This window comes from Megalobrama amblycephala, linkage group LG24, assembly GCF_018812025.1.
Source record: "Megalobrama amblycephala isolate DHTTF-2021 linkage group LG24, ASM1881202v1, whole genome shotgun sequence".
NCBI lineage: Eukaryota > Metazoa > Chordata > Actinopteri > Cypriniformes > Xenocyprididae > Megalobrama > Megalobrama amblycephala.
The window spans coordinates 33,368,049-33,386,651 of record NC_063067.1 but is presented as its reverse complement, the minus strand read 5'-3'; the positions used below and the strand labels follow the sequence as shown (position 1 = coordinate 33,386,651).

The following is an 18,603-nucleotide window of genomic DNA, read 5'->3' as shown; positions in this document are numbered from 1 at the left end:
CTTCTACAATAATCTGACTAGTGTCTTCTTTAAAACCAGACCAACCTTAGGTCTATATTCCAAAGCATTTTTGAATTACACCCATTAATGTCTGGAAAGTGCATTTTCATGTCTGTGTGGAAAAAGGGGTGACAGTTATTTAAACCTGTTTTTCTCAAAATTCCATTCCTGAGAATCAGAGCGATCAGCCAACTTCAGATAACCATAACTTTTGTTACAGACAAGCTATGAAAGAAGTTAAAAGGGATCGAATCCAAACCAACCTGTGATAGGTACAATTTTACCATGTGATGGGTTTTCGCAGATCATATTTATTTATTTATTTATTTATTATAGTGTAAAGAACTTTTTCATAATCTGAAGAATCTTTTTCCACTATAAAGAACCTTTTGTGGAATGGAAAGGTTCCATGGATGTTAAAAGTTCTTCATGGAACCATTGATGCCAATAAAGAACGTTTATTTTTAAGAGTGTTTATGGCAGAAATGAATATATGCCCAGTTATAATGCTCTACTTTATTAATCTTTTGATGAATAACTACTTTTATAATCAAGAGAAATTGGACAGCTAACAGAGAATGTTCTCAGAACTTCCGTAATGTTCTGGCAATGTTCTTTAAAGTTAGCTAGTCTTTAATAATGTTCTCAAAATGTTAGCAAGACAGAAAATCTTTTTTTTTTTTTAAATACATTTTTTAAATACATTTTTAAATACATGTAAAAATACATTTAAATACATTTTTTTTTTTTTTCTGAAACATTTGTTTAAAAATGTTTGTCTAACATTTTAAAAAGTTACTACATACAGAATGTCCATAGAACATTCAAAAGTAACAATCCCATAATGTTTGCAAAACGAAATGTTTCTTTAACGTACGCATAGACAAGAAAAAAAGTTTTTTAAAAACATTGAACATTCAGAAGTAACATTTTCATGACTTAAAGACATCAATCTTGTCTTTCCACCATGAGAGATGATGAACAGTATTTGGAATAAGCTGTCTCTCTCACTGAGTTCATATTATGGACGACATCTAATTTGAACCCAGTGAATTAGGAACACACACACACACACACACACACCCACAGCCACAGTCTAGGGTAAGGCTTTTATTGATGCACAATGCTGTTTCATGCACTGTAATCATTTCTTGAGCATGAATAATTTAATAGGATGGAATCCCCTTCTCAGCTGCTAATCTGTGTTGGAAAATAAAACCCCACCCACTGCTACCCACCATGAGCTAAATACACACACCACGCACACAGCAGGGACTAATCTGAAGCGAGGGGGGTAAAACTGGAAAGCATAAACAAGCGGAGGAGAGCCAGAGAGCGATAACCAGAGGACTCAGGCTGAGCTGAAGAGGTGTAGTGAGAGGTGGAGAACGTGAAGATGTCACATCTCTGAGTCAAAGAACAAATCCATGCTGAGAACATCACTTTCACAGAATTATCACACACAGGCGACTCTTTAATATTGTAATACTCTTCTTAGTGAAATTCAAAGCGGCTAACGCTGCACTGTGGTTGTTGCTGTGTAGGTGAACAGAAGAAAAGCCGACAGTAATAATATTACAATATAAGGATAATATTTAACCATTTCGTATATGTCGATCCAAATTTGCCGTCATCTGAAGTCTTCGCAGTTGTTGGCATCACATGAAATCATCACAAAGGCTGGATCATTTAACTACGGAGCACCCTCACATGACATGCAAGAAAAAAAATTACATTGTGCGCACGATTTACTAATTCGTTCCCTTGATTTATAAATCATGTGCATGATTTATAATCCGAGGGAATGAAATAGTAAATCATATGCACATTTCAGTAAATCGAGGGAACGAATTAGTAAATTGTGCGCACAATTTAGCCTACTATTATTTTCCTGCATGTCATGTGCGGGGCTCCGTATTTAACAGTGTGATTAAATTATTGTTTTTAATGTTTGAACAATGTAAGGCTGAACACCGTTACTGACAATCCTCATTTTGGCTGCGTGAGATTCTCCAGCTTTGTTGTTGCTGAGCAACCGAAGCCTGAGCTGTTAAAGCTCCGCCCTCTTTTGGAAAGTGGGCCAGGAGCTCATTTGCATTTAAAGGGACACACACAAAAACAGCGTGATTTTGCTCATAACCAAATAGGGGCAAATTTGACAAGCTCTAATAAATGATCTGTGGGGTATTTTGAGCTGAAACTTCACAGACACATTCTGGGGACACCAGAGACTTATATTACATCTTGTAAAAGATGGTCCCCTTTAATTTAATGAAAAAATAATGCATTAAAAATGAATCACCAAGCAGTGCAGATAACATCTGGTTAAACTAGACTGTGGGTGGTTTGTGAAGAAGACGCAGGTTTTTGCACTAAAATGCCACATAATTAAGTGGCACGATTTTTAGTGAATTCGCTCCAGACTGTCTGTACATGTACCAGTTCTTATCCTGAACACAACATACAGATGTCAGTCTGCACTTATTCACTTATTAGCTGCCTAATTCAAACAAAATCATGCAACAGACTAAAATAACAGCTTCGTTGCTTTGAAAACTGAATTTATTCCCTTAAATACCCTTCAACACAGAACTGTTTGAAAGACTTTACTTTCAAAAGTTAGTCGACTCACATTTACACTGAATGTGAACAACAAATTATCAACTTTAATTTGATCATGCCAAAGGGTAAATAACTTATTAACCATACACTGTACGTCAACCTGCAAAATGAACCATCAAAACACCTCAGATTCAAAATCTAATTCAACGCTGGAAATAAAACAAAGAAACATTATGATGTCAAATGAATAGAAATATTTAAGCTTCTTTTCCAAGGTTACTAATCCTATTAGTAAACTTGTGACATTAATCATGTGGTCAGATGTTTTTCCATTGAAGCAAAAGATGCTTTTGATTATCTCAAATCATTCTGGAGAACACGGTCATCAAGGTTTTGCACTTGTGGAGTTCGTGCAAAAGGGCGTCATACTAATTATTAATATTCTGACATTATTTAACGTTTAACTTTTCACTCAGATTGCCATGCTGACTTTATAATTTGTATTAAATTAGAAAACTGCAAATATACCAATCTGTACAAATTACACTTGTTTGTAATCAGTTGACATTTTGAGGAGTATTTTCATACCAAAACAGTCGAGTGCCTCAAGGAAAGCATTTAAAAAGAAAGAAAAAGAAGCGAGTGAAGAAAACAGACACCAGTCTCTGAGGAGACAAATCACAAACCCCTTTAACCCTCCGAGACATTAATACAGCCACACAAACACCTCCTCCGTCTCTATTCAAACCCTCTGAATTCACAAGTTTGCGATTCAATACACATTTCCTGTCAAACGAATCATGCAGAAATTAACATAAAATAATATTCTTCTTCGCATAACCATTAGTGTATTGATGGAAAGATTTCTCTTTGAAGAAACACTTACTCTCTGGCGCTCTGCATGCTAGCGCACCGATCGTAAAGACCCTTTAACACCGTGAGAACGTCCGACAGAGAAAGAGAGAATTGATTTCTGTTACATTACTGCTGTATTTATGGAAAGTCACACTGGCATTTGGCAGGTTGGACCAGGGTCGTCAAGGTCCACAGAATATAATTATACTCAGGATGACAGCAAAGAATGATTTTTAAAAGATTCCGGGAAATTATAAAGCACATGATTGAGTCTAATAGGTAGCTTGCGTTTAGTCATTACGGTTTTTCTATTTTCGTTCTATGTGGTCTGTGTTTCTCTTATTTTATGGCACAGATCAAATTAGCGAGAGGAACGTCCAGCTGATATGACTGACCCTTACGTGTGTATTTGGAGTCTAACGTAAGATGAATCAGAGAAGATCCTCAAGAATTTAATTTGATGCTATTGCAAAACACATTTCACATTCAAACACTCATATTCCCTTGGATATTTCTCGCTCTTCCCTTGGTTTTCTTACACTGTACTGTACACTGGATCTGCATTCCTAGAGATTTCACACTACAGCTGCTTTTGTCCAAAACACAATATACGGATACCCAGCTCATAGCCACTAGAGAGAAAAAAGAATAAGACAGTCTCTTTTACTGCCAGTTCTCACAGGAACAGTAAAGACAGGGGTTTCACTCAAAGATTACACACAAAAGAACAGGATATATCGAACATTGCTATTACTGCTTGAGCAGAGACTTTTGAAGCGTTTACTCTGCCATTTACAAAGCTGGCGGACAATGTCAAAATAAGCCATGTGAAGATTGCGTTAAAGTAAGGCAGGTTCTCAGGCAGCACAAAGCGGCTATATGCTATAAACACCAATGTTCAGTAAAGAGTTAAATTTATTATTGACATAATCTGAATAAACGATTCTTCAGCCAAATAATGTATATTGTGGTTGCCAAGCAGCATAGAAAATTGCCGCATTTATATAAAATGTGCATTTATAGGAGTGCTTTTATTATAGTGCTTTTACAGACACTTTGAACAAGGCTTATCCAATCAGATTTTATTCAGTCGGAGGTATGCGTTTTTATAATCTGCTCTGAATTTGAAAATATTTGACATTATATCCTCAAATTCAGATTCAAATGTAATGTAGTATTGACAGATATGTTTCAAGGAATTAACAAACAAAAACTGTTATATGCTTTTTTTTAATCATATTTGAATTGGATCTAGATTTAAGTGCGAATTTGAATTGTATCTGGATTTAAATGTGAACTGTGAACTTGTATGTGAATTTGGATTTAAATATAATTGTAACTGGATTTAATTTAATGTAAATTTGACATCTGGATTTAAATGTGAACTGTGAACTTGTATCTGAATTTGGATTTAAATATACATTTGAATTGTGTCCTGATTTTGATTTAAATATAAATGTGAAATATATCTGGATTTGCATTTAATGCACATTTGACATCTGGATTTAAATGTGAACTGTCAAGTCAAATTGTATCTGAATTTGGATTTAAATACACATTTGAATTGTGTCCTGATTTGGATTTAAATATAATTCTGAATTGTATCTGATTTTGCATTCAATGCACATTTGAAATCTGGATTTAAATGTGAACTGTCAAGTCAAATTGTATCTGAATTTGGATTTAAATATACATTTAAATTATATCCTGATTTTTATTTAAATATAATTCTGAATTGTATCTGATTTTGCATTCAATGCACATTTGAAATCTGGATTTAAATGTGAACTGTGAACTCAAATTGTATCTGAATTTAGATTTAAATATACATTTAAATTATATCCTGATTTTTATTTAAATATAATTCTGAATTGTATCTGATTTTGCATTCAATGCACATTTGAAATCTGGATTTAAATGTGAACTGAGTACTCAAATTGTATCTGAATTTGTTTTTAAATACATATATTTTCATTCAAATAAATATAAATCCGAACTGTATTCAGAATTTGATTTAAATGTAAATCTGAATTGCATCTAGATTTCCATTTTAATACAAACCTAAATGGTATGTGAATTCTATTTAAATGTAAATTTGAAATAGTTTTTGGATTTAAACAAATTTAAGGGTAAATACTGCAAAATAAAAAACAAAGGAACAGAATTTAGACAACTTACTAGCCTGAAGTGAGCATAATCTGGGTTAATGTAGAGTCCGTCCCTCAACAGAGGCACAAACCCCCAACTTCACTTTTCAGGAAAACACCTCTCCTCCACTCGTCCCTCACTGCTTTCATCATTCTAAATCTCCTTTCCTCTTCTCTCACCACCTTACACAGCATCTCCCGCTTGTTATCACTGTCATCCCTCTCTCTTTCTGCTCTCAAACACCTCTCTCACGTCTCGTTCCCTCCGTTCCGTGAGTACCTCATGGTGTTGATGTCAGATGCCTCGGTCTCGCTCAGCACAGCTGCTCATCCCACATGGAAGTAGAAATATCCAGATATGGAGCGCGAGGGCTACGGGACCATCTTAATGGGATCCTCGATAACAAGATACTGTGGTAACACTCCACACACAGCACTTACTCATCTGTCTCTGTAGGTCACTGCGCTGTAGCTATATCCCTCTCTCTCTCGCTCTCTCACGGTTGGAGTCGCTCATGTGCGCTCTCTTCTCTCTGCACTTCCCTTCTCCCCCCCCCCACCCACCCAGGCTCTCTCGTTCTAGCTTTATCGCACCCTCTTTCTCTCTCTCTCCCTTGCTATAATTCCATTCCCACTCGTCTCATCTCCACTCTCTCAGGATTGATGTGTTGTAACCTTGAGCACTGCTGCTTTAAATTTATTGTCCTTCTCACCCCTGTCCCAACTCCCATCTTCAGTAAGGGTTAACAGAGCGTCGCGGCGTAACAAAACCGAGGACGAGGGTCCCATCTGCGTCCCGTTTATGCTCCGTCGACCACGCTGCTCTGCATACAAGAAGATTCATTTACATTACATTATATTAACAAGCACCTCAAACGAAAGCCCTCGCTATTTATATTTACATGAGTTCTAAATGAAAGCCCGCCACATTTAAATTTAGATGAATTACTGCAATAGCCCAGTTTCATTTGAGGAAAAACAGTGCTTATATTTACATACCAATGATTTGTGTGCACAAACTGCATGCAAATGGATGCGATTGGCGTTTAAATTCACTGTGCCAGCTGTGCTGATAATGCATTAGAGGCAAAAATAATATAAATATATATATATAAATTTAATAATTTAATTAAATTTAATTAATTAAATTTAATTAAATTTAATATAATATTAAATTATATTTGTTTGATTTAAAAAAAAAAAAAAAAAAAAAAAGGATTTATCTCTTTAGTGCACTATATGGTGACTATTTCTTTTTCACAATTTTTAAGCACATTTTTTTCCATAATTCATTTTAGATGGATTTGTGGTTTGAAAAAAGAATATTTAAAGAGTACATATATTCCATGTGTTCTCTAAATTAATATGAGCTATGAAAAGAATTAGCAAAATGTTGCTTAAAATAGCTTTAGATGAAGTATACCTTGTCACATCGCAGGACATGTAAAAAAATCCAAAAAGCATTTCATGTCTTCTCACTACCCATTTACTACTAGCTAAATACTGCCTTTCTTGAACAGGAGATTAATGTGTGTTGTAAAGTGGTCTGAGTAAAAGACAACCACACAAGATAAAGCCCTGATAACAGAAGAGGGTTTGTGTGTAAAGACCCTGATGGACTACGGCCGTCTGGGGCAGAGAGGTATTGATTCAACAAGCGTACTTGAACACACACACACACAAATGACGACAGGCCAGACACACTTCAGACATCTGTCTATGACCGCAAAGCCAACAGGAATTTTGCTATTCACAGTTAATTCCACAACTATTCTGCTATGAATTTTCAGAAAAATCGCTACAGTTCCCAACTTCCCACTGTGAGGAGCTCAACAGACCGTGTCTTTGTTATTGTCAGAGAGACAGAAAGAGAGAAAGAAAAAAAGAACTGTCAAATTGTCTGGCCTTTCTTTTTAATTAAATTTATCCATTTGCTCCTCTTATCATGCTACATTAAAAAAAAAAAGCTACCCAGAGTGACTGTGTGTGTGTGTGTGTGTGCGTGTGTGTGTGCAGTCAAACACAAAAGGTTCTTATGAATAATATGCGCTTAATAATAAAACAAGAAGATACAACGAATCCATTCACTCACTGTGGCAGATGCACATCTAGCAACTAGTAAACTCAAACTAGTCAACAAGGCAAATCCAAAAACATTGGACAAGATATTTTTAATGTAGTAAAACAAACATTTCAGCACACAGGCCAAAAGAAAACTATGATATATCGGTACAATATTGATAATTAGCCCATATTAGAGATTTAATTAATTAATTAATTGTATTTTATTTTTTTTAAATTAGTATTTAATTTTACAGCTCATTCCCTATTTTTACATTTAGGTAACCTTTGCTGTAATTTTATACGCAATTAAAGTTGATCTTTAATTAATAACAATTTAGTAACTGTTATAAATTTTTAGTAAAAGTGTATATTCACTTTTTCATACTTTTCATCACTTTTCATAGATAACAATGTTGTGATGCCTACATTCACATGACTTTCGTTTTAAATGTTTTACTTTTGTGTTTATTTAGACCAAATAGTATAGAATACTAATATAGAGAAAATACTAGAATAAAGTAAGCGGAGTGCCTAAAACCCCTTTAGCTGTTATAAATTCACCGTAAAACACGGCTTCACAGGGCTTATTGCTTTTATAAAACAGTTACCACACAATACAAACATTAAAGCCAAAAATATGTATCAATGCAACATTCATTAAGAAAAAGTCATTAAAACCCTTCCTTCCGCTGGAAAAAATAGTCCCTGACCGTGAACAACAACAGAACAGAACAGAAGTTACATTTATTACGCCATTAGATGGTGGTAAAGATTGTCTTCATGAGCAAGTCACTCAGTCGCAAAGACTTTTATATTGAAACTTGTGAACACGGAACAAGACGCAAATGACAAATGCTTTGACTAGCACTGTCAGTCACGGAAAAACCCCTCAATGTTAAAAGGACAAGATCGCAGTAGGGCTGGGCGATATGGCAAAAAAATAAAATCTCGATTTTTCAGAACGATTGACCGATATCACGATATCGATTTCTATTTTTTTTTCTAACTGTTTAACTAGTCACCTTAAAAACTTAACTACAATATGATTTAAGTAACATTCTCTTTATTAACAATCTGGTTAAAAAAAAGTCCGTAAAAGTGCACCACACATGAAGTGATCATCATGGTGTAAATGTAAAACAATTTGTTAAATATCTTTGCAGAAATATGACTGAAATATGAAGACAAATGTTGTACAAACTTATCTTAAACACATCCTACTCAGAAATAATATAAAATAAGAAAATGCTAAATATTTCTTAACCAAAATTAGCAATAAATAACACCAGTAATAAGCTATTATTAACAGCAAATGCATAGTAAAAACTGAAAACAACAGCAGCTTTCAGCCTGTTACCATAATGGAAACATGAAATATCAAACAGGTTTACAGGTTTTTGCATTCTATTGCGCTATTTGTCCTATTGTTTTTATGTTTGGCGGACATGTTTAGGTGTTGCACTTGTCTCTTGTCTTTTGCAGCGTCTCGCCCATGAAACGCCATTGTAAAAACAAAGCTCAATGGACCCACTTTATATTAAGTGGCGTTAACTACTATGTACTTACATTTAAATTAATCATTTGATACAATGCACTTATTGTGTACATACATGTTTTTACATTGTACTTATATTTTAAAAACACCTGTATGCAATTACATCTGTAATTAATTTCTGTATTTACATTCATAATTACACTGTTGACCCATCCCTTAACCCTTACCCCTACCCTTAAACCTACCCATACCACCAAAGCTTTCCCTAACCTTACCCGTATCCCACCTCAATAGCTGCAAATGTGTTTTGCAATTCAATATGAACCCAATAAGTACATTGTACTTATTTTTTGATGTAAGTACATAGTAGTTAAGGCCACTTAATATAAAGTGGGACCAGCTCAACTCATGTTTAATAACTTTGCCTTTTTTTTCTCATTTCACTGCCTGCATCTCATTTTTATAACGCAATAACAGATTTCTGAATGAACAGGCGTTTAAGAAAAGTGATGTGTTCTACATTCATGGAGTGTCACATGAGAGCGGTTAATCAGGCGCGCCGGCGCCATCATGAGGTCAGATCATTTTCTTTTCCTAATACGGTTATCATTGCTGTATTGTCAACATGTCTAATTGAAACACTTGCTAACATTTTTTATTCAAAATCGTGATTTCTCGATTCCAAAAATAATAAAATTGAGGCAAAACATAAATTTGAATTAATTGAAAAAAACGCCCAGCCCTAGATTGCAGTGGACATTGGATTTTTTATTATGAACTAAATCTGAATGCAGGTAATACACTCGGTCACTAGATATCTCTCTCACAATTCTCTTCTACATACAGTAAGCTTCAGTGAACAAAATCAATTGAGAACAAACAGTTTACGTTGCTAAAAGTGGTTGCTAAGGGTGTTGTGCAGTGACACACAGAACCGTTGAGTGAAGCTGTTATAGCCATGTTTTATCGTGAGTAAACAGCTATTGACCAATCAGAATCAAGCACTGGAACTAACTGTTTTATAATTTGAAATAAATAATTATCAGCTTATGCAGAATTTTAATATCACCCGAATTCTGGAAATGTTGGGATGTTTTTTTTTTTTTTAAAGTTGAATAAAATGAAAACTAAAAGACTTTCAAATCAAATGAGCCATATTTTATTCAAAATAGAACATTGATAGCATAACAAATGTTTAAACAGAGAAATTTTACACTTTTATCCACTACATGAGCTCATTTCAAATTTGATGCCTGCTACAGGTCTCAAAAAAGTTGGCACAGGGGCAACAAATGACTGAAAAAGCAAGAAATTTTGAAAAGATTCAGCTGGGAGAACATCTAGCAACTAATTAAGTTAATTGATATCAGATCTGTAACATGATTAGCTATACAAGGGATGTCTTAGAGAGGCAGAGTCTCTCAGAAGTAAAGATGGGCAGAACTGTGAAAGAGTGCGTAAAAAGATTGTGGAATACTTTAAAAACAATGTTCCTCAACGTCAAATTGTGAAGGCTTTGCAAATCTCATCATCTACAGGGCATAACATCATCAAAAGATTCAGAGAAACTGGAGAAATCTCTGTGCTTAAGGGACAAGGCTGAAGACCTTTATTGGATGCCCGTGGTCTTCAGGCCCTCAGACGACACTGCATCACTCATCGCATGATTGTGCCAATGACATCACTAAATGGGCCCAGGAATACTTCTAGAAACCACTGTTGGTAAACACAATCCGCCGTGCCATCTGCAGATGCCAACTAAAGCTCTATCATGTAAAAAGGAAGCCATATGTGAACATGATCCAGAAGCGCCATGATGTCCTTTGGGCCAAGCCTCATTTAAAATGGACTGTTTCAAAGTGAGTGTTCTATGGTCAGACGAGCCCAAATTTGACATTCTTGTTAGAAATCACAAACGCCATGTCCACCGGGCTAAAGAGGAAGGACACCTTCCAGCGTGTTATCAGCGTTCAGTTCAAAAGCCAGCATCTCTGATGGTATGGGGGTGCATAAGTGCATACGGTATGGGCAGCTTGCATGTTTTAAAAAAGGCACTATGAATGCTGAAAGGTATATAAAGGTTTTAGAGCAACATATGCTTCCCTCCAGACGACGTCTATTTCAGGGAAGGCCTTGTGTATTTCAGCAGTACAATGCAAAACCGAATACTGCAGCTATTACAACAGCATGGCTTTGTCGTAGAAGAGTCCGGATGCTGAATTGTCCTGTCTGCAGTCCAGATCTTTCACCTATGAGAAAAATACGTCAAAGATGACCATAAACTCTTCAGCAGCTGGAAACCTATATCAGGCAAGAATGGGACAAAATTTCAACACCAAAACTCCAGAAACTCATAACCTCGATGCCTAGATGTCTTCACACTGTTTTGAAAAGAAGAGGAGATGTGTATTTCTTAAGCAAATACACATCTTATAAAACACAAAGCTCTAAAACCGGTAGATAAATATTTTCCCAGCCCCAGATATCAAATAAAACACAGTGGAACAATAAAGCAGAAATAAATAATGAAAAATTAATCTAAATGAACGCCCTCAAATTACAAGCCTGCATTAACAGAGTGATACTAATTAGCAGCAGTGACTTGACAAAACACCTGACGCACATATCAATACAACAGCACAGGCTCGATATCTCACGATCAGCTGAGTCGAGACTTGAGCCAAACAACACGCTGAGACTTGAGAGCTATTTCAGGCCTGCAGTTCAGTGCCGTGACGAACATGTGGACAACTTGTATTAAATAAGGGCATTAATAGAGAGTCCTTGATGATAACAGCAATTAATCCTTCTTCATTAGTGTCTGCTAGCCTCTAATTACACCTGCTAATTATAATTCATCTCTTGCTTTCTCTCCGCACTGCTCTGCATTAGAGCACTGGCGTATCTTTTCCTCCTACACCACTTTAAAAATATGACGAAAATCTCTTTAAACTCATTTCAGAATTGCATCGCATTGAAATTTTGCTTCACCATCATGTAGACTTGATGTATTCAGACCAATTTGTCGTCAAGGGAAAGGTTTGTCATTTAAAATAAATTGTGTTTACAAATGCCCTAAATGATGTGAATTATGAGGCAGGGAGCGTTGAAATAGGGTGTAAAACTGTTTAATGGAGAGACGCAGTGTGGGCTAAATGGTTTGTGTAAACAATCACACAACAGTCTTCTGTTTTTGCTGGAGTTTGTGTAAGGTAATTACAAACCACTGAAGAGATGTATGAATACACTTTGATGAAAGAATAGCATCAAGGGACTGCGTTTCAAAAAATGTTTCAAACATTTAGGGTTAGTAAGAATTTTTTAAAAGAAATTCATACTTTTATTCAGCAAGGATGCATTAAATTCATCAAAAGTGAAAGAAAAAAAAAACATTTATAATGTCTTGATTATTATCATGTTACGAAAGATTTTTATATCAAATATATGCTGGTGTTTTCAATTTTCTATGTGTCAAAAAACATTTCTGAAGGATCATGTGACACTGAAGACTGGAGTACGAAGGTGTTCTGAGTGGATTTCGCATGTTACAGTGTGGTTGCTAGGGTGTTATGAATGGTTGCTAGGTAGTTGATTACTTTTTTTATATCAAATATATGCTGTTGTTTTCAATTTTCTATGCGTCAAAAAACATTTCTGAAGGATCATGTGACACTGAAGACTGGAGTATGAAGGTGTTCTGAGTGGATTTTGCATGTTACAGTGTGGTTGCTAGGGTGTTATGAATGGTTGCTAGGTAGTTGATTACTTTTTATATCAAATATATGCTGTTGTTTTCAATTCTATGCGTCAAAAAACATTTCTGAAGGATCATGTGACACTGAAGACTGGAGTACGAAGGTGTTCTGAGTGGATTTCGCAAGTTACAGTGTGGTTGCTAGGGTGTTATGAATGGTTGCTAGGTAGTTGATTACTTTTTTATATCAAATATATGCTGTTGTTTTCAATTTTCTATGTGTCAAAAAACATTTCTGAAGGATCATGTGACACTGAAGACTGGAGTACGAAGGTGTTGTGAGTAGATTTCGCATGTTACAGTGTGGTTGCTAGGGTGTTATGAATGGTTGCTAGGTAGTTGATTACTTTTTTATATCAAATATATGCTGTTGTTTTCAATTCTATGCATCAAAAAACATTTCTGAAGGATCATGTGACACTGAAGACTGGAGTACGAAGGTGTTCTGAGTGAATTTCGTATGTTACAGTGTGGTTGCTAGGGTGTTATGAATGGTTGCTAGGTAGTTGATTACTTTTTATATCAAATATATGCTGTTGTTTTCAATTCTATGCGTCAAAAAACATTTCTGAAGGATCATGTGACACTGAAGACTGGAGTATGAAGGTGTTCTGAGTGGATTTCGCATGTTACAGTGTGGTTGCTAGGGTGTTATGAATGGTTGCTAGGTAGTTGATTACTTTTTTATATCAAATATATGCTGTTGTTTTCAATTTTCTATGTGTCAAAAAACATTTCTGAAGGATCATGTGACACTGAAGACTGGAGTACGAAGGTGTTCTGAGTGGATTTCGCATGTTACAGTGTGGTTGCTAGGGTGTTATGAATGGTTGCTAGGTAGTTGATTAATTTTTATATCAAATATATGCTGTGTTTTCAATTCTATGCCTCAAAAAACATTTCTGAAGGATCATGTGACACTGAAGACTGGAGTACGAAGGTGTTCCGAGTGGATTTCGCATGTTACAGTGTGGTTGCTAGGGCGTTCCACACCCGTAAGACCTTCGTTCATCTTCAGAACACAAATTAATATATTTTTTGATGAAATCTGAAAGGTATATTACTCGTCCATAGACAGCAATATAATCACCATTTTAAGGTCCAGGTTGTTAAATAAAGTCATTATTTTTGTTTTGTTTTTGTGCACAAAAAGTATTCTCGTCGCTTCATAACATTGATGTTGAACCACTGCAGTCACGTCGACGGATTTAATGATGTCTTTAGTACTTTCCTGGACCTTAAAACTGTTGATTATATTGCTGTCTGGACGAGTCACATACCTCTCGGATTTCATCAAAAATATCTTAATTTGTGTTCCGAAGATGAACGAATGGGTGTTGAATGACATGAGGGAGAGTAATAAATGACAGAAATTTCATTTTTGGGTGAACTAACCCTTTAAAGACTTGGACACATACAAAAGACCTAAACAGATGTTCTCCCAGCTGAATCTTTTTAAAAGCTCTGCAGATATTCTCCTATTCATCAGTCAAATTCAACATACGGTATGAACATAAATTTCAAGATTTTAAACATTTGGCTTGTGAATTCATGTTTGTTGTGTAATTAAGGCACACATGTTGCTTGTTTAAAGCCCCTTGTGTTTTCTTCTTGTGTATCTGAGTGATTTACAACTATTACAATAAACAGTCAGAGGATTTTTAGATTTGGCTGAAGAAGTGTGTGTGTGTGTATGTGTGTGTGATGGCTTAATTGACAGGCTTAATGATTGCATACAGAAAGTAGTTCATGTAGTTTTAGAGAGGCTGTACAGGCAACAAGAACAAGAAAGAACTAGTCAGTAATGGGTTTTAATTACTAATGCAGTTCAAAGAAATGAAATAAACACATGCATAACTTGTAACCTTTGGACAGCACTCACTCAAGATGTTACTCTGCAAGCAAAACGAATAACATAATGAATAACATAATACATTCTTAAAGACAATGACAGAGAGAACAGAAAGAGAGAGAGAAATAAAACAGAAGAACATGTTTTATTCACTCATGCAATGAAATGCTAAAGCACTTTGGAAAACAACAATGTGCTCAAGAACTCCCGCCAACGTATTTTTGCAACTTATCACTGCTCCATTTGCCTGTGTGTGCGTGTGTGTGTGTGTGTGTGTGTGTGCTTGACATGCTCTCACTGAGTATGTGCCAAGGCTGCTAATTAATTTGCACATTAACCAAATGTGTGCAATTGCTTGTGAGAGTGTGTGCATGAATACACCAAAGGAATAAAAGACTTGCCTTATCCACTCTGGCTTCTTGGAAAATAAAATGCACCATATCAAGAGTTCTCTGTAAAGGTTTCAGTGTGATTTCTCTTTAACACGTGTCATGCTCTATTATACATTATTCAGTGTTTCTAATCATTCTCAGGTCTTACTGGGCAACGCGCAAAAAGATGAAAGCGACTTAAATGAAGCGTGACCTTTTCCCTTCTGTTTTCAGTGCTTCTTTTCTGCTGCTGCTTTGCTAATTAGTCATTTAGCTGACACCTTCCAATCCAAAACGATTTATGGTACTCTAAATAAAATGACAATCCCTTTGGAGCAACCTGAAGGTCAGGTGTAAAGCTCAAGGGGATGTTGTTGACAGCTGGAGGACCACTCAAACCTGCATGCTTCTGGAACCACTAAACTACACCACCATCCTTTTCACCTCTCATTACGAAAATGTAACACTGATCCCAAACATACAAATACATTAATAGTCCAATAATATTGCTCAACCTTAAGAATTAAGAATTAAGAAAATGTATCAGACAAAAACTATTTCTCACAAGCCATGAATCTGTATTTTTATACTATATTTTTAATTAAAAACTTTTTTATTTGTACAATAATAATTTTACTTATTTATTATTTAAAAAAAAATTACAGTAATATTGTTATTTATTTATTTAATGCCAATAAGGTTGTGCAATTCCCCTTTGTCATTTGTGATTTTGTTCCTAGTTATTTTGCTTTCGTGGCGTAATATAAATAATATTCCAAATATGCATTGCAACATAGAGTTGAAGAAAAAAAGCATGAAGAAAAAGAAAAACATGACAGAGCCTGACACATTTTCTTTAGTAGATGACAGAGTTTCATTTGAATTGCTTACATCAGTTTATCATTCTTACAGTTCTGATCATGTTGCAGTTCTGTGGAAGTGCCACTTCCTGTTCTTCTGAGAACAAATATGGTCATGTTGGCTTTACTTGGTATCACTTTAAACTTTAAAAGACGGGCATGTGCAGTTTATCGACTAAGATAATTGTGTTGAATCTAGCCCGAGGCATGTAGTTAACAGAATAACTATAGAATCTATATACCATCCTACTTTGCAATTTTTTATTTATCTAATCAAAATTGAACATAAAAAAACATTTTGTGGACAAAATGCATTTTGTGCTTCAAGCAACTTTAAAGAGCAAAATACATATCTCATTCAGAAACTGAGCATTTGGAGGATGAAACATATTTCATGACAGGTTGGGTACATTTTAATCAGAAAAGAATTGTGTTATACATAAAATGAAAAGTGCATTCACCCAAAATGGAAGAAACTTGTGTGAATTTCATAAAATCAAGTTTATTTTACAGTATTTTGTGAATGAAATAAAGTGCTAACTTTACAATTCCATTTAAAGGGGACCTATAATGCCCCTTTTACAAGATGTAATATAAGTCTCTGGTGTCCCCAGAATGTGTCTGAAGTTTCAGCTCAAAATACCCAAAGATCATTTATTATAGCTTGTCAAATTTGCTCCTATTTGGGTGTGAGCAAAAACACGCCGTTTTTGTGTGTGTCCCTTTAAATGCAAATGAGCTGCTGCTCCCGCCCCCTTTCCAGCTTCAACAGCTTGTGCTTCAGTTGCTCAACAACAACAAAACTGGAGAATCTCACGCAGCCAAAATAAGGATTGTCAGTAACGGTGTTCAGCCTTACATTGTTCAAACCGGAGTCGACACTGATGGAGAGACTCAGGAAGAAGTTACAACTTTTAGAATGAAACTGGACGTTTCTGAATGGTTAGTGGATAAATTTATGTAGCTGCTGTGGAGTTCATGTTTTATTTACATGTTTGTAGACTGTATTTATGAGGGCATTCCACTTGAGGAATGGTTTTGACTGATGGCGCTCTGAAAAGTAAACAGACGTGCCGAATTAGAGACGGTAAAAGTGAATGGGTCCAACATCATTGGTCTTAAAAAGTGGATGGGTCTTGTCCTACCCACATACAATGGTTCATACACCCACGCATTATACCATAAATTTCCGCTCAATACACATAGGCTTATTGTAAGCCATTTTATTATCGGCTTATTGTAAGCCATTTGATGGCTAATTTACATGCTGAAGTCCACACTCATGTTCACACAGTGTGCGTCTGTAGTCAATAGAAAGGCAAGAACCCATTGATTATAATCAGTGATATTGTCTACACTGAATGCGGCACGGCCCGACACGACACGTCAAATCTCCAACAGCAAACGGATTCCCGTTATTTCTGACGCAGTCCACGCTCTTTGCAGCGGTCACTTCAAGCTGTTGTGATGCGGCGTGGTCATGTCCGGTATATACACGGTGTTGTAGACATTATATATTACTGATTATAATCAATGGGTTCTATTGTCACGTCGCTCGCGTCCTGTGTAGACACAGTAGCATGCTAATCACTTTCACACCAAATATAGCCTACTTTAAAGGGTTGGTTCAATGCGATTTCAATTTTTTAACTTTAGTTAGTGTGTAATGTTGCTGCTTGAGCATAAAGAGTATCTGTAAAGTTACAGCACTGAAAGTTCAATGCAAACGGAGATATAAGTTATGGCAGTTTAATGCCTACAAAAACGGCCGGTTTGGACTACAATGAGCTTCTTCTCGGGTTGGTGACATCATAAACCCTGCAAAACACGCCCCCCGGGAACACGCAACAAAGTGGGCGAGGCCATGTGGTGCAGTATGTGGAAGAAGAAGAGTTGTGTACACCAGATGCGACTTTATCAAAAGATAATAGAACCCATTATAATCTGTCATATTTTCTACACTGAATGCGGTGCTGAAGAGAGCTTCCAGAATCTACATGAGTTCAATTCTGGATTTGCACAAAGGCTTTTACTGAAAAATGAAGCAGTTCCCACTTTAAAAGCAGAAGCTGCTGTTTATTGGCTTCAAACTGTAAGTAGGTTTTATTGTTTGTACATGTTTTTTAAACGTATAGTTCTGTTGCTGTTTTTTGGTTGCATCAAGGACATATACAAAGAGCAACTCGTTTTTGCTTCGCTAGCCAGTTAGCTGTATTATAGTGCATAGCCTACTTCTCCAACAAACACCAACAAACTTCTATGTTCATAGACAAACAGTTGCATTTACAAAAATGCGACTACTCAGTCATGTATTCGGCTGCAGTAAAGCTTTAATCAGGATACAACTGTATATTGAAAGCTAACAAACAGCAGTGACAGCATATCTAAACACTTTGACACAAATACTAAATGAAATATCATTCATAAACATCCTTTAAAACCCGCGATTGCAGTTCATCTGGGTTTGATTCGGGCTCAATTTGATACAGCAATATAATCAAATTGAGCATACAATATAACCGAAGCCCACATAACCGTAACAAATGGTAAGGGGCGTGGTGTTTCCGGACGCTTCAGCGAATCACGATGGCTCTGGATTACACTGGGCCAGCTAACCAATCTGAGCACATTGCATATTTCGGA

General features: G+C 35.8%; 1 protein-coding gene across 6 annotated transcripts in view; it reads right to left on the bottom strand.

The window, feature by feature from the left end:
* Nucleotides 1–18,603, bottom strand: part of sulf2b (sulfatase 2b) — a 216,341-nt gene that overhangs the window by 56,826 nt on the left and 140,912 nt on the right. The window contains exon 1 of one of the 6 annotated variants that reach the window (XM_048179006.1): nucleotides 5,845–6,082. The exons of 4 other annotated variants lie outside the window; for them this stretch is intronic. The gene's annotated coding sequence lies outside the window, so the exon portion shown is untranslated. Of the gene's footprint in view, nucleotides 1–5,595; nucleotides 5,801–5,844; nucleotides 6,083–18,603 lie in introns of those variants that run through there. One more of the 6 variants, XM_048179008.1, reaches the window with a different exon arrangement.